Raw genomic sequence first — 16,981 nt, forward strand, 5'->3', positions numbered from 1 at the left:
TCATCATAAATTTTGATGTTCAAAATTGATGAGAATGTAGTAAATGCAATACACTTGTGTGAGAGCTCAACATTTCAAACTTAAGTGAAACATTCTTATAACAAATCACAGTAACTGAAATATAAACTGCACAATGCAATTCTTCCAAAGGCAAAGTTTGGAAGCCCTATGTGGCCTTTCTTTAGACAGGATTTTGTTAATGTGTTTTTATGAATATACTTTGCAACTGCATGTGACAGGGATTTCACTCTGGGTGGATTCACTGAAGAAGAGGTCCACAGCCCTCAAGGGAAATCACAGGGAAAAGTAGGTCATTTTGATGCTGTTCTCTTTAAGCAAACTCCTCTAAGACAGCAAGCTTAAAGATCTCCAATCACAACCAGCTTTTGTATATATAACTTGACAGTGTGCCAGACACTTTCACTTGCATATCTCATTTTTCCTTGAAAAAGAAACCCCTGGAGATAGAAATTATTATTATGATGACATGCATTTTCCATTATGCACATGAGAAAAGTGGGGCTTGGACATGTTTAACCATTTACTCAAACTTATTAGAGGAGAGAAAAAAAGGGGGTTAGGGGAGAAGAAGGAAGAAGGAAGGGAGAGGGAAGGAAAGAAGGAGAGAGATAATTGAAATAAAATATATGATCTAAATTCTGTGATTTTTTTTTTTTTTTGCTAAGCCATGGGGCCTATTACAAATAGGCCAAGGTTCTTTATGTCACTGAGGTGGTCTTAGACAAGGCAAAATGATATCTTTGATGTAGCTGCCTCATGGTGCACTCTTTTTTGCTCTTCCTCCCATTCTTTTAGTGTCTACCTTACCAGAACCTGCTCTCCAAAAAGACCAACTTTGGCATTGACTTACTTATGAGACTCTGTGCTCATCCAGTTAAAACAGAACCACCAATGTGAAAGGGACTTTCACCACCAATGCTCAAGGAACTTAATAATCTACCTGGGCTGGTATTAAAGACCAATGGCACATAGAAGTGATCAGAGATGGAGGAAAGTTGCTGTCCAATCGCTTTTATAACAAATTAGGCATATATAGGGAAGATTTATGAAGATTATAGAGTAGGGGTTAAAAGCTTGGTCTCTAGAGTTAGATTGCTTAGGTTCATATTCTAGTACTGTCACTTGCTGTTATTTATTGAACCTTAACCTTGGGAAAGTTACTTATGCTATTTAACCCATTTAATGAGAATAATAATAATAGTATCTATTTACATGTGACAGCATTAAAAAGTGAGGCCTTCAGTAGATCATGAGGGTAGATCCCTCATGAATGGGAAAAACAACCTTATTCAAGGATTGAGGGACCTTGCCAGGCCTTTTGTCTATTCCTCTGTATGAGGATGCATCCTTTGTCTCCTCCAGAGGTTGAAGCAGCAAGGTGCCATCATGAAGCCGAGAGAGCAACCCTCATCAGACACAGAACCTGCTGGCACCTTGATATTATATACTTCCAGTCTCCAGAACTCTGAGAAATAAACTTCTGTTCTTTATAAATTACCCAGGCTCAGATATTTTGTTCTAGCAACAGGAACGAATTAAAATCGACTGCTTTTTTAATTACAGTAGCCTGTACAGAAGATGGAGATCCGTAGAAACAGGTAGTAGCAGTGGAGATGGCCGTGCATGCACTTGAGACATTTGTGACTCACAACCATTGACCTCAAGGGTGGTGGTGCTTGACTATTGACCAAAATTCACAGTGGCTGCAGCTATTCAGGTCTAGAAATGGGATTTTTATCAGTGCATTTTGAGTTCACTCAGCTCAAACTAGCCCAACTCATAAGAATTCAAAGAAATCAGAGGCCAATGCATTCACATTGAGAAAGAACAATCATCTACAAAGAGCTTTCCATATCTCCTGGTTATCTCATGCTTTTCTACATGGGAGACCAAATTATAATCATAAGGATACTTGGTAGGTGTAAAATCCGAGAGGAGTCAGTTGGATCGTTTAGAGGGCTCCTTTCTCAAGCCTGATAGACTCAGCTCTGTGACTGCAGCATGAGAGCTGTTTCTGTTCAATCATTTCCATCTGCCCAAAGTGCTTCTCCTGGGCTTTTTTTTTTTTTTTTTTTTTTCACCTGGCTAACTCTTACTTACCTTTTAAGACTCAGCCTAGAGTATCTTTTCTATACCATTTCCTAAATGTTCTGAGGTTGAATTAAACTCCCTTCCTCTAAGCTCTCACAATATCACCTGAAATCTGCTATTTTCTTTCTGTTTTTGGTGGGTGCACTGGAGTTTGAACTCAGGGGCACCCAACCACTGAGCCACATCCCCAGCCCTATTTTGTATTTTATATAGAGACAGGGTCTCACTGAGTTGCTTAGCACCTCACTTTTGCTGAGGCTGGCTTTGAACTGTGATTCTCCTGCCTCAGCCTCCTCAGCCACTGGGATTACAGGCATGTGCCACGACGCCTGGCTGGAATCTGCTATTTTCGACTGATCATATTTTGTAACTGTTTCTGTTTGTCTCCCCTATTATCTGCTAACCTTCCCAAGATCAGGCTTGTCCTTCATGCAGCTCCTACCTAGTTGTGGCTCAAAAATATTGCTTGTCCTATTGACTTGCCTAACATATTAAAAGATGGGATTCCCATTCCCAAAAGGAAAGGGAACTACTACTGGATGGGATTAAAGACATGCTATCATAATTCTTGTTTCTTATCCTTTTTGCCATTACCCAAACAAAACACCTTCTTTTTTGCTGATTTATTCAATGCTACCACAATTAACAAGCTCTATATTTCTCTGCAATCTTGATTGGATTTCTAGGGTGAATAGTTTTTAAATGGGGAAAATTTTGCCTCTATGGGACTGTTGCATAATCATTTGCAGATTTTGTCATTTAACTTTCCCTAAATAGCCCAATTCAGGAAATTTTGTGCAGGTTTCTCTGCGCCACATGTTACTAGAATTCCAAGTGGATTTTTCAGTTGTCATAAGAAAGAAGATAAAAGCAAAGTTCACAGGCAGCAGAGCTAGAACTTCAGAACACGGGGAAAGGGAAATCAGGAGAGATTTGGAGGCTGATGAAGAATGAATGGAATTTCAAGAGATGGAAAACTTGAAGTAAGAAAAATGAAGTTAGAAATATGTCATACCATTCAGTCCTGTTAGAGGAGGACAGATATGCCAGTCCTATTTGGTTTGAGTAGAGTGGGATTAACTTGTAAAAGTAATGTGGTCACAGCCAGGACTTGAAGAACTTTTTATGCTAAACTAGGGAATCTGACTTGACTTGGCAGGCACTGGGGAGTCATCTAAAACTGCTCAACAGGAGAATGACATGCACAGAGTGCTTTATAAATCTCTTAATACCATTTTATATTTATCTAATGTTTTGCAGGTATAGATCACTTTCGTATGTGTCATTTCTTTTAATCCTCATCATAGCCTGTGAGAACACTATTATTATCTCTATGTTATAAAGGAAAAAAATGAAACTCAGAGAGTTTAAGCATCTCATGCCAACTCCTATAACCAGTAAATGCAGAATAAAGAGCCTTTAATCCAGTTTTGCTGATTCTAGATTCAGTGCCCTTCCTATATGCAATATAGCCTATAAGAAGATGAATTATTAATTTGATGGCAGTAAGCTACAAGAGTCTAAAATGTGGTAGAGAATAAGCATGTGGTAAATTATTAATATCAAACAGTAGTATTTGTGGGAAAAGTTAGGAGTTTAAGAACAATGAAGTTTCAAATTAAGGTTCTATCAGAGGGAATGCAAAGGTTTATTTATATCTCAATTTTAACTTTATTTTAGAAGGAAAATTGTCAAAGGTATCTCAAAAAGGTGAGAAGTAGAAGCAAATATGTTTGCTGTTAGGTGTAAATGTGGAGGGTAGGGAGGAAGAGAGGAGAAGCTCTCCAATTTCCTGAAGCATTATCTGCTTAATCTCTTTCATCTGCCTATAGGAAAGCACTATCTACCCAGTACTATCTTAGGTGATGTCTCAGATCACATGGGGCTTGGGGTGGGTCACCCTCTGAGAAAAACATTGCATTTGATAGTGCAAGTGTTACAAAGAGCAGAAAGCCTGTTGCTTGCAGTCTTTTCCAATTAACAAAGAAATTTCATTTTTTTTTCTACAAGCAAAGCCATTAAATGTATTTCTGTTTTTACAAATGAGATCATTGAGCGCTCATCAAGGTGAAGGGACTTACTTTAGAAACTGGAATTCCCACATTGTCCAATGTTGCTACTAACCACATGTACCTATTGAGCACTTCAAATGTCACTAGTCTGATGTGAGATGCATTGAAATATAACATAACATTTCAAAAAAATATAAAATTTTACAGTATAAAAATGCTGTAAAATAGCTCAATAGATGTTACTTCATGATTTTAGATAAAATAAATTAAGTAAAATACATTGTTAAAATAGTTGTGCTTTTTTATGTGCTTACTAGAAAATTTGAAATGGTCTATGGGGCTTGTGCTGTATTTTTATTGTTTATTTTATTGGGTCGTGTTATTCCCAATTGTGAGACTACAGCTGGGACTTGAATACTCCAAGGCCTGCATTCATTCCACATAAATGCTTACTTTAAAAGAGGTGATAATAGCAACAAGAATCATAGCTAATATTTATTGAGTACTAGTCAGTATTTCTAAGCATTTCACATCTATTAACTATTAATCTTTATCATAATTTAATGACTTGAATATTTGTTTCCATACAATAGATAATATTATTTTCTAGATGAGAAACAAAGAAATTCAGTATCTTTCCCAGGGTCACAGACTTGGTGGAGCCTGAATTCAGATTTAGGAGGTCTGCCTTCAGTACTATTAAGATTGCTTTAGTTTGGCTTTGTCTTTTGGCTAAGTCCCAAAGAAATGTTTGGATTGGTACAACTTTATTTTTTACCTACTGTAAATGAGTCAATGCTTGAGAGACTTTGTATATTATCTCATTTAATCTCTGCAATAACCTCAGTAAGTAGTTGAGTCTCAGAGAGGTTACACAATCTGCCCAAAGTTACACCACTAAGTACATGCTAAAACTCAATTTCTAATCCAGCCTGAATCCAAGGTTGATACTTATCACTACTCCAGTCTGTAAAAGTGCTGCATCTGAAGCTCCTGGGGGCGATTCCCAGGTTAAACCCCAGGTGTGTGGAGCAGTCTCCCCAGGGTGGCTTCTGGGAAGTGTTCTTTTTAGAATTGCTGCAGGAGATCTCCATCCCCAGCCTGATGTGATAACCATCTTATTTGAGTCTACAATTTTCACTCTTTTTCTAGAAGTCCCATCTCTTCATTCTGGTCTAGGAGCTGATGAAAAAAATTTTTTTTAAACAAAGAAAATTAGAATATTTCTTTCAGGCAGTCTTCAATAGGGCTGACCATTCACCTTCAACAAAATCCCTGCTGCTCTCAAATCTCACCATCTGCCCTAAAATGTGGTAGGCAGTGGTCTAATCAAGCAGAGATCATCATAGAATCCAGAGAATCTCTCCCAAACAACCACCACAACAAAACAAAAACAAAAACCAAACCAAACCCCCAAACCCAACTCTTTTAGCAAACTTCTCAGCACTTGCAGCCTGTCTAAGGTGTGAAAGGTAGGACTTTCAGAGGTACAGTCATGGTGGGTTCCGGGAAGGAACACATTAGCAGGAGACTCACAGTCTCTTGAGGTGATTTACGGGTTCGGGTGATTCAATAAGAACCACTGGATGTGAATAAAGACTCAGAATCAACAAAGCCAAGTGACTTTCAGGTGTGGGTTTTAAGTGTGTGCATGTTGGGGAGGGTTAACAGTATGCTTTTTTTGCAGCCTCTGTGGGTAGACAGACAGTTGCTTTATACAAGAGATTCAGAACTTCCAACGAATTATAAAATTAGGCCGGGGTTTCATGGCAACCCAACTCTACACAGTAGCAAACAAGAATTGTTTGAGAATCAGAGAAAGAAGCCAACCCTGTGTATGTCACAGCTCTGCTTTCCTTTGGCCAGTTTCTCCTAATTTAGCAGTACTTCCGTCCCTGCCCTAATTTCCCTTGGTTCGTAAACGACGTCACTTAACTGAACACAGCTCCAGACTTTAGAAAAACAAAATTTTGTATTTCAGCAGAGGTTTTCTTGGCATTTCTCCCTTGGAAGAATTTTACTTAATTCTGATTTTCCCTTTTTACTCTTGAAAGATCATAGCTATCAGTTATGCTCGCTTTCCTCCTGTTTCTTCCTTTCCTCTGCACTGTCTGTGGAGAATAATGCAGGGTCTGTTTAAATGTGATTAAAGATTTCAGTGTTTGGTTCAAACCAATATTTACCAGTGAAATGCTGCCAATGTAAATGTGCAAGCAAGGTAGAAAATATTGGTTTAAATCAATCTCCCCCCCTTGACACACGCATACCCACAAGCACTGTGGATGTTTGACATGTCACTTCTGACATCCTGGACTCTTTTCCAGCTTCATGCATGTAGCAGCTGGACACGGATTCAGAACAATCTTAAAAATAATATAATATAGATAATAAGCTCCTAGAGGAATTTTTCTAAAATTGTTTTCTTACTAGCCAACGTGGTTGTTATTGCTATTTATTTATTTTTTCTTCTGGTGATTCTTCTGGCATTTATCACACGAGGTCATGTTATCTGATTGAAAAGGTTCCCCTGGAGTAGGAAAATTTGAGTTATTTGACATAGTAGTAAACACGGGAATGCTAAGTCTTTAAAAAATAGATTATACTACAAATCTTATTGCAGAAATACAGAATAGACATTTAGAGATTAAGTCAGTCTTGCTGAGTGATTGCTTTAATTTAGCAAACTTTGATTGAATTGAATTTATTCACTGATTGAATTTATTGAATGAATGAATTATGGTTACACTTTGAATGAATTTCAAATAGTTGTAGTTTGGATTAGAAATTAGTGTTCTGAAACTGAATCGTCTAGCCAAGTAGCAGACAGAAAGCCCCAGCTGGCACCTGGCAGCTCAGTCTCAGGAAGGAGCCCAGAAGGGTGGAGAGAAAGTGAGATTTACAAGGGAGGTGAAGGCTCAGAGCCCAACCCTCAGCAAAAACTTTTGAATTGCACAGTTTCCATACTTTACTTCCATTTAGGTGGGAGGGTTGGTCTGAGCCGAGGAAGAGGGAATGGCTCATCTATAAGAAAGGCCACTGAAGTTGCTAATGGCAGCCCTGAACAGTACCTGGTAAACAGCAGGAACTTAGTAAATGCTTGCCTCATGAAGAGGGGAAATGAAATGCCTTAATCTAATGTAATTTATGTGGCTAAGTATGGAATTTTCCAGCTCAAACTTAGGGGAATGATGTCTGCTAGTGATAAAATCCCCTTTGTTACTTTCTCTAACTACAGATGCACCAAAGACTGAAGCACCATGGGATGAATGGACAAGAAGGACAGCATTCACCATCACAACCATCATCAGACGTCCAGTTTGAGCAAAATATCTCTAATCTTCAAACAACCCGGTGAGGGAGATTTATTATCATCACTTTATTCACATGACAGAAGAGGTGAAAAGGAAATGGCAAATGAGTCAGGAAAGGTGGTCTGGGTGGCTGGACTTAATAGCAGATCACAATTGGGGACAGAAAGAGCCAAAGTCCCAAAGAAACACTGTCTTTATTATGGTTTAGATAGGAGGTGTCCCCTGCAAAAGTTCATGTGTAAAGACAGTACAAGAATGTTCAGGGGTGAAATAATTAGATTATGAGAGTTCGCTGATATGGATTAACTGGGTGGTAACTGTGCAGGTAGGGTGTGGCTGGAGGAAGTAGGTCACTGGGGGTGTGCCTTTGGGGTTTACATTTTGTGCCTGATGAGTAGACCTCTCTCTGCTTCCTGATTACCACGTCCTGGTTTCTCTTTTCCTGTCCCACACCCTCCTGCCATGTCTTCTGCCTTACCTGGGGCCAAAAACCTATGGTCACCTGACCATGGACTGAACCTCTGAAACCATGAGTCAAAACTTTTCCTCCTCTAAATTGTTCTTGTCAGTTGTCTTGCTCATAGCAATGAAAAACTGATTAAGACAGTCCTCAAGAGATGTCTGGTCAGCGTGGGGTGCAGGAATGCGCAGATGCAGAATGATGTGTCTGAATGAATGAAAACAACAAAGGCAAACTGTAGATTGCAGGGTAGATTATCAAAGAATGACCGGCAGCAGCAGAGGTGTACTTGTGCTTTGAACAGAACAGGCATTTCCTAAATATTTGTAGAAGTACACTGAGTTAAATTAATAAGAAGCCAGGTGAAGGTAATTAGAGGAGGAAGGACAGGGGACCACAATGAAAGGAAAAGTAGAGAGGAGGCATCTGACTAAATAAAAGAGTGTTGAAGAAAAACAGAAAGGGCCAGATTATGCAGGGAGCAGAGGAGTCTAGATTTGATGCAGGAATAGAAAGTTCCAGAACAGGGGAGAGTCATGAGGAAAGAGGGAATGTGGGACAGTCAGGCTGACGGAAGTCTGTAGGATGGTTATCCTTGGGAAGTAGCTAGGGTCAGGAATGCTGGGATGACCCTACTGCAGGGGTCCTTACTGAAAACAATGTAGGCTAGAACAGGTGGTGACAATAGAATGGAAGAGAAAAGGTAAGTTCTAAGCAATATTTGGAAGGAAAAACATGTATTCATTAAAGATGGGATAGAGGGGATCAGGGAAGGAAAGGTGTTCAAAGTTGTTGCAAAGGTTTCTAGCCACAAGAGCAGAACCACTGATAGATGTAAGGGACCTGAGCTGGTGGGGGTTCATTTCTACTGCACTGAGTTTGGCCTGATTCCCTTGTGGTTCTGAGAATTTAGAGTGGGTCTTTAGCAGGTGGACAGAGACTCAGGCATGGATTGCTGCAAAGGAGCATGATGCTCCCTCCAAAAGGCTATTGGAGCTGCCTTCTAACCAGTTCCTGGAGAATTGTCAATAACAAATACTTATAAGACCACCCCTCCGCCCAAACCAGGTGATCTCAGCAAATCCTTGCTCTCCTACTCCCTGTCCTATGTGTCATCACTCCCCAGCTGTCACACTGTAAAAGCAAAGCTATGAGTGATGAGGTCTTGGGTTATTTCCAGCTCTTCAGGGCTCAAGCTAAGGCAGGAGATTTCTTTCCTCAGCATCTGTAAGGTACTGGAAAATCCTACCAGATGGAAAAGACCACTGAAGCTATTAGGGCCCTTAGAGACTGACCATATTTTACCCAGCTCCTTGGATGGAGCTAGGTTAAGACTTAGGCTGGGAGAAGGGAACTGACATCTGCAAGAAAATACAGCCTTTCTCCAAGGAGCAGAAGAAATCAGCTTCCCCAGCTATGCAGGGGGATACCAAAAAGGGTAAAAGTAACAGTGACTGCCATTGGGACACTTATATTCCAGAAAGACTGTTCAAGAATAGTACTGATTACTGCTCCTTGGGTGGGGGTGTTTTGGGAAGAATTCTTAGAGGAAGTTATGCTTTGGCAGGGCTTTAAAGGATGAGTAGAAGCTTGCCTGCCAAGAGGTAGAGAGAAAAGATGAATGTATTCCAGGCAGGAAGAACAGCATTTATCAAAGTAAAGGTATTTGACATTCTACGGTGCTTGGAGTTGTTGCAAGGGTTGAATAGTTTCATAGTAACTGGAAATCAAGAAGGAACAGTTGGAGAGTCAGTCAGGATACTGATAGAACTTAAATTGGGGGTGGGTGTGGAGGTTGAAGAAAAAAAAATAAAGAAGACACCCCCAAGGTGCCTGAGTGATGTTCCAAGGTGTTGCAATCACAACCAGATAAGTGTATATGCAGTATCACAGAGAAGTTAGTACTGTTTTCTAAAGGGCCAGATAGTAATATTTTAGTCTTATGGGTTATATTTCTGTTGCAAATATTGTACTCTGCCGTTTTAGTATGATAAAAACTACAGACAGCACATAAGCAAATGTGTGTGGCTGTGTTCTAGTGAAACCTTATTTGCATAGACAGGTGGCTAGCATATGGGCCATAGTTTGCCAATTCTTCTGTACAGCCTTTGAGATCCTGAAGCCACTTTCTGTATACAGAATAATGGCCTTTCAAAGATGCTGACCTCCTCATCCCTGCAACCTGTGAACATGCTTTGCTATATGGCAAAGGCAAATTAAGGTAGCAGATAGACTTAAGGTCATTACTGGGCTAACCTTAAAATAAACAAGGAGATTATTTGGGATTAGACCAGTGGGCCCAGTGTAATCTACAGATCTTTACATGTGGAATAAGGAACCAGAGAAATCAGTCACAGGGATGGGATGTGAAGATTTGACTTGCTGGCTTTGAAGATGGAAGGGGGCCCCGGACCATGCATACCTTCTCAGAGCCAGAAAAGGCAAGAATGTGGATTTTCCCCTTCAAGTCTCCAGAAAGGAATGCAGCCTTGCCAACACCTTGATTTATGCGGTTACAAGCCACTATGTTTGTGCAATTTGTTACTGCAGCAATAGAAAGCTAATACACCACCTAGGTGAGCTAAACCTTCTAAATATTCTGGAGCAACCCAAGACCCAAGAGTTAAGAAAGCAGGTTGGACATCCACTGAAATACCTCATTTAGATGCAAAAAGTAGGCTAAAGGCATCTGGATGGGGATGCTGGGAAATGAGGCAATACTTTCAGGGAGTGTTTAGAGTAAGGAGCTGTTTTTACAACTGAAAAGGCTTTATGGGTCCCTGATGTAGTATAAGAGGCATTGAAATGACATTCGCTTTATTTGTGTTTCTCTAGGGCTTCTTAGACCTACAGGCTTGCAGATTTATATCTAAGGAAGAAGAACCTCTGGGCATGAGGGTAAAGATGAAAGTCTCAGAACTGTCTCTGTGCGCGCTACTCAGAGTGGGGAAGTGGGTTGTCAGAAATCAGCCCTGACTTTCTATTCCTCTGGCATTAGGCCACCCTCTGCCCTCCTGCTGTGCCACTGTACCATTTACGTCATGGGGAATACAGTTTTCTGCTTTAAAATGTGTGTTATGAGGGAAATGAGAATATGATACTGATGACATTTGACAAAGGGGCCAGCAGACAGGCTTGAACAGGCTTGGCATACGCATGCTGTTACAGGGTCACTTCAGAGACTGCTGCTGCTGGGCACCCACTGAAGAAGTCGACTGAGGTCAAAGGCCCCTGCCCAGAAGTTCTCTCAAGCTACCTGCCATGGCTGTAGGCGGAGGCTGTGGGCTGTGACCTCCCATCCACACTGCAAACATCTTGAAAGCAAAGACCTCACAGCACATAGCCAAGGACCTTCTGTATGCATGAGCAGTCATAGCAGTGACTAATTAATTATTAGGTAAGACAAAAGAGACAACGAGGGCAGATCTTCTCACAGTGATGATTCTTGCAAATTTCTAAAGTTTATGTCAGTTTACAAAACACTCTCTCATACATAATCTCAAATTATCCTTATAACAGTGCTGTAAAGCAAGTAATAGCAGAACCATTTTGCTAATAAAGAGAATGCGTTTTGCAGACATTGAGTCACTGGCTAAAATTCTACAGTCAGTAACTGGAAAAACTTGGGCTTGAACCCAGACCATCTTAGGATGGAGCTCAGCTGTATCCCACAACTGTTCCACCCTTCTTTCCTTCCTTCTCTCTCTCCATCTCCTTTGAAACATGGAGTACCTACTGGGAACCAGACAACACCATTCTAAGTCCTGTGGACACAAACCCAACCAACGTAAGGTTCTAAACTTGAAGGATATAAAAGTTGAACAGGGGAGACAGACAAATCAATGTGCCAATTGTGACACATCCTACTATTAAGATATTTGTTGAGTACTCACTATATGCCAAGTTCTGTGCTGAGAAACTTCACACTATTCACACCATATGAGGAGGTCTTGTGTTCCCCCCTTTACAGAGAAGGAAATGTTTAGATCCCTTATATACCTATTATCAGCCAGTATCCTCATTCTCTCTAGGCTCAGATCTCATTCTCTCAGCCACCATACTGTGGTAGCTCAACAAAAGCATTAGTGTATAGCGTACATCCGGGCAGGGCAAGGAGATAGTAAGGGAAAGATGGATTGACTGTCCACGGCAATTCGGTTTCCCAGCCAGGGCTCTGGCACACCTGTAATCCCAGGAATTCTGAAAGTTAAAGCAGGAGGAGGATGGCAACTTCCAGACCATCTGGAGAAATTTAATGAGATCCTCAGCAACTTGGTGAGACCCTATCTCAAAAAGTAAAAATGACCAGGGATATGGAGTATAGCTCAGTGATAAGGTGCTCCTGGATTCAATCCCTAGTCCCATAAAAAAAAAAAAAAAAGAAAACAACAACAAAAAAGGAAGGTCTCCCTAGAATGTAGGGCATTTGCCAATACTGCAGCATGAAGAAATGAGCCAGTTATTTAAAGGTGGTCTTTGAAGTTGGTCTGTGCTCTAAAAATTGAATATGAGAAGAGGGTATCCTAGAACTTTCACACCACACTTTTGTTTTTTTCCTGAGTGGCTATTGTGGGCAAACATTGTCTAGGGGATTCTAAGAGGAATACCATTCAAGCTCAGCTCTTGAGGAGGAGCAATCCTACATTTGCACTGAGAGGGTGGGCCCCTTCCTGAGGGTGATTTGTTGGAGAAGAAAGACTCTGACCTGGGAGTTGGGAGAAGTGGGTACTAATCCCAGTTCACCTTAGACAAGCCCCTCAGCCTGCCAGAGCTCTGACTCTTCAGCTGTGAAATGTGGGTGTTAGGCTAGATGACGTCTAGAGGCCTCTCAGTGCTACTGTTCCTTTATTCTAAGACTTGTCGAGGAAACATAGGAAGGAAGAAGGTATTTGGGAGGGTGCTCTGGAGAGAGGACAGTAGCTCATCTCATCAGAAGCCCTCTCACCTGAGCACACTCTGGCACCTGAACCCTGAAAGTGCCCAGCCACCACAGGGTGTGGACTGCTAGGGTTCAGGGCCTGACCTCTGTCATTAGTCTGGAAGGGTTCCCATAAATAATATTACAGCCAAACAGAGAACCTGACAGGTACCCTAGGAAGTTAATAAACATTAACACATCAGCAACATTAAATGGCTGCTTAAAGCTATGATACTATTATTATTATTATTAACATTATAGTATTCTGGTAACTGACACTATTTATTAGAATAATTCTATATACCAGGTGCTGTGCCAGGAGGAGTGCTTTACTTACAATACCTGTTCCTCTTGGCAAATCTAAGAAGTGTTATTACCTCCATTCTAAAAATAAATTTATGTCTCAGGAAATTAAATAACTCATCTGAAGTCAAGACCATTGCTAAGTGGTAGAGCCAGTATTCTCATCCTGTCGGATGGTCCAAAGCATTGTTCTTCCTCACCTTGCTAAACTTTGCTGCATTCTGTGGTTCTTTTCATCTGGGTTTTCACCCTTTACGCTGACACACAATGAGAAACAGAAAGAACATACAGCCAGTTAAGAGTAATACCATATTCTTACCTCACGATCTGCAAGGTGCTTTCTCAAGCCACATCATATGATTCTCACAGCAACTCAGAGAACTGGATGCAGCATTATCTTTATTTTATAGAAGAAACGGAGCCTTAAGGGAGATTGAGTAACTTGGAGGTTTTAAAATCCATTTGCTACACTAATCACGTACTTGCTTAAATTTCTGATCACTCGGGGACATGGTTTTTCAGAACATTATGTCTTGTGTCTTAAAGTGTATCCAGTTATTTATATTTGTATTGCAGAGTGATTAACAGAGGGCCTTCCCGGACAGATATTACTGAACAGCAGCTGGTGTTTCCTTAAATCTTCTTCCGGGACTACGTGGACATCATTCCCAAACAACTGAGAATAATTTGGTGCATCCTAAAGTTCCAAACCCTTGTATAACGATAATTTTCTTCCTTCAACGTCAGTACATTGAACCCTTTACTGAGTTGACAATGTCTATGTAAAATATATTCAATTTTGCACCTACTTTTCTTATTATAAGGCTGTATATAGTGCTATAGAGTAAATTATGCAGAACTTCTTTAGAAAGTTTCTATTATGGTAAATGCAATTTTAATAAATCTCCATATGTATTAGAAATGTATCTGTCAGGTCTCCTCCCACTTTTAACCCAAAGAAAGCACATAGAAAAGAAATGTACATAAGTTTTTGCTTATCTGCCTCATATAATTGGATTCTACTTCATTAGAGAAGGTGGTGATTTATTTGCAAAATTAAGTTCATGGTTAAGTTCAATCAGAACAATTGCTCCATGCAACAACAGGGAGGGATGACTCTTGCAAGACCAAAAAAAAAAAAAAAATACACACACACACACACACACACACACAGAAAAAAAAAACTCATGAAAAAAGTATGATTCAATTTACTTAAAGTTTCAAAGAAACTAAAACCAATCTGACGTTAGAAGTCAAGACAGTGGTTACCTTAGGGGTTTGGTAACCAGGAAGGACATGAGGCTGGTAATGATCTATCTCTTGTCTCACACAATAGTGTGCTCATCTTATAAAAGTGTGCTGACTTCTACACTTGTGATTTGTGTACAACTGAATACAGGTTGAGTATGTCCTTCAAAAGTTCATGCATTGAGAACTTGGTTCTCAGTATGGCAATATTGGGAGATAATTTGAAATCTTTAAGAGGTGGGGTTTAGTGGGAACTAACTAGGTCATTAAGAGTACAGCCCTCAGAAGGAATTAATGTAGTTCTCAGAGGATCCTGGTTAGTTCTCTCAAGAGGGTTGTTACAAAAAACAACAACAACAACAACAACAACAACAACAAAAACACATCTGGCCTCTCCCAGTCTCTCTGGCTTACTGTCATGTAATCCCTACCACCATAATAACATCTGCTGTGATATAATGTATGAAGAGGGGCCTTTGCCTGAGCTGTTACAATGCTGTTTGGACTTTCCACCTCCAAAACTCAGAAAAATAAACTTCTTTTCTTCATTCATTAACCAGCTGCAAATTTTGTTATAACAGAAAACAGAATAATATAATGTCATACGTCAACAAAAAGTTTCTGGAAAAAAAAAAGAAAAAACCCAAGAACTCTCTGAATCCCTGGGCCTTCCCTTATATCTGTAACTGGCAATGTGCTTCTTCTGTCATGGCTGCTTCACTTGGAGCTTATCAATGTATTGGAGCTTATCAATGTATTAGAGTTTATCAATGTAGAAAACATTCCATTTTAATTCTGAAATTCCTCTTCTATCTCAATCACTGATTTGCCCAACTCTGCATATTCTTTTTGGCAACTGGAGGTAACAGCAGACATGGTTGGAAGAGGAAATTCTACCATTTACAGTTGTGTGTCCTTGAGTAAACTGTTCATTCAATCTGAGTTTGAGGATATCTAATTGGGGTAATCGTGGTGACCTCATAAGGTTATGGTGGCTGATCATGAGAACTAAATGACAGAACATATGCTAAGGCCAACAGGAGGACGGGTATCAAGGTACTTTTGGGAAACCTGTGACCCTCTATGTGACTTCATTCTCCTAACTCCTTGCTCCTGCATTTTCTCAGTCAGCGTGGCTCTTTACCTAACATGAAATCCATCATGTTTATATCAGTAATTTAAAAATTAAGAAAAAAAAAACCAAGAAGAAAACATTATCCTATCTGGGAATTTTGGGGGAAATTCCCACTGTCCTTATTTTCTCCTCTGCTTCCACAGTTAAAAAGCATTAATACTAGGTAGATTAGGTCTACCCCAAATGTACTACTCCAACCCCAGCAGGCCTCCTAAATGCAGTTGTATCCTGACCCTACTCTTTCCCCACAGTTGTGAGGGCAATTCATTTCCACCACTCATAAAATCCCCATCCCTACTTCTCACCTCTTACTTTTTAGGATCCAAACTCCCACTGATAAGATAAAAGTCACTTTGAATTCTGTCTGCTTTCCCCTTTCATGTTTCAAGAGGTTTCTTTGTTCCTGCTTCTCTTCATCTCTCTTCCTCCTTCTTATCTCCTCTGTTTTTTAATTTTTGTTGCAGGGCCTCACTAATTTCAATGATGCCCTCACTCATTTGCCCCATCAAATTGTCAATTGTCATGCATGGACTTTGCTGCTGCTACCTGCACACACATTTATGTTCCATCTAGAAACAACCTAAAAGGTCTTGGTTTTGTTTTTGTTTTTAGACCTTGCTTCAACAATATCTCATCTTTATCCTTTTACTGCCACCTTCCAGATACATTGTTTTAAATCCTTTTTTCACTTCCTATAAATGTTCATAATCTTGCTTTTCCTCCCACTGTTCAATCATAATTCCCCTCTTCACCCTCATTAGATTTGTCTGAGCTCTGTCTGTTTTTGGAAATATCACCTACTTACATACCTTCAAATGTTATGTTCATTTAGATGCCTCCCAAATCAGTGGCCCTGATCTGTTACCAAAGTGACACATCTACATTTCCAACTGACCACTGTAAGTCACCACGTGATTCCATGGCTACAAACTCATTGTAAGATGGATCATGTTATGAAAGGAACACCATTTGGGAGAACCAGGAATTAATATTTCCCAAATCAGCTATTTTACTAGCTTATTAAGCAAATCACAAGAAAGTCATTTACTATCATTGGACTTCATTTTTACATGGAACAAAGGGATTAGGCATTATCATGATGACTTCAATGGCTGTGAAATTCTCTAACCCAGTGTTTAAAGATAAAGTCAGCATCTTCAATCCACCTAAAATCCGCCCCTTTTACTGACTTCCATATTTTTATTTCCCTAGTCATCTAAATTTAAATCTCAGCTTTATTATCAATGCTTTCGTTTTCCTTAACTTCTACATTCTATCAGTTGACAGGCTCAGGGGTTTTTATCTCAAAAATATCTACTTCATTCATTTTCATCTTTCTTTTTCTGTTGCTATAAATTAGAGTCTTATTTAACTAGGACCTTACAGTCGCTTTCTTTCTGGTCTCCATGTTTTTATATTGCCCTCAGACTGGGTTTATCCATTTTTGGCTCTTATTACATAAGTGCCAGATCAGGAGTCTTT

At 39.9% G+C, this 16,981-nt stretch overlaps 1 protein-coding gene and 1 long non-coding RNA gene across 5 annotated transcripts in view; one reads left to right on the forward strand and one right to left on the reverse strand.

The window, feature by feature from the left end:
* Positions 1–16,981, reverse strand: part of PDE4B (phosphodiesterase 4B) — a 540,698-nt gene that overhangs the window by 49,126 nt on the left and 474,591 nt on the right. The window lies entirely within an intron of this gene.
* Positions 7,093–13,951, forward strand: LOC308657329. The gene is made up of 4 exons (XR_014023902.1): positions 7,093–7,195; positions 7,360–7,475; positions 11,064–11,292; positions 13,693–13,951. It is a non-coding gene; the product is annotated as an uncharacterized lncRNA (long non-coding RNA).

The sequence above is a fragment of the Spermophilus citellus genome, assembly GCF_964194105.1.
Source record: "Spermophilus citellus genome assembly, chromosome: 9".
Lineage (NCBI taxonomy): Eukaryota > Metazoa > Chordata > Mammalia > Rodentia > Sciuridae > Spermophilus > Spermophilus citellus.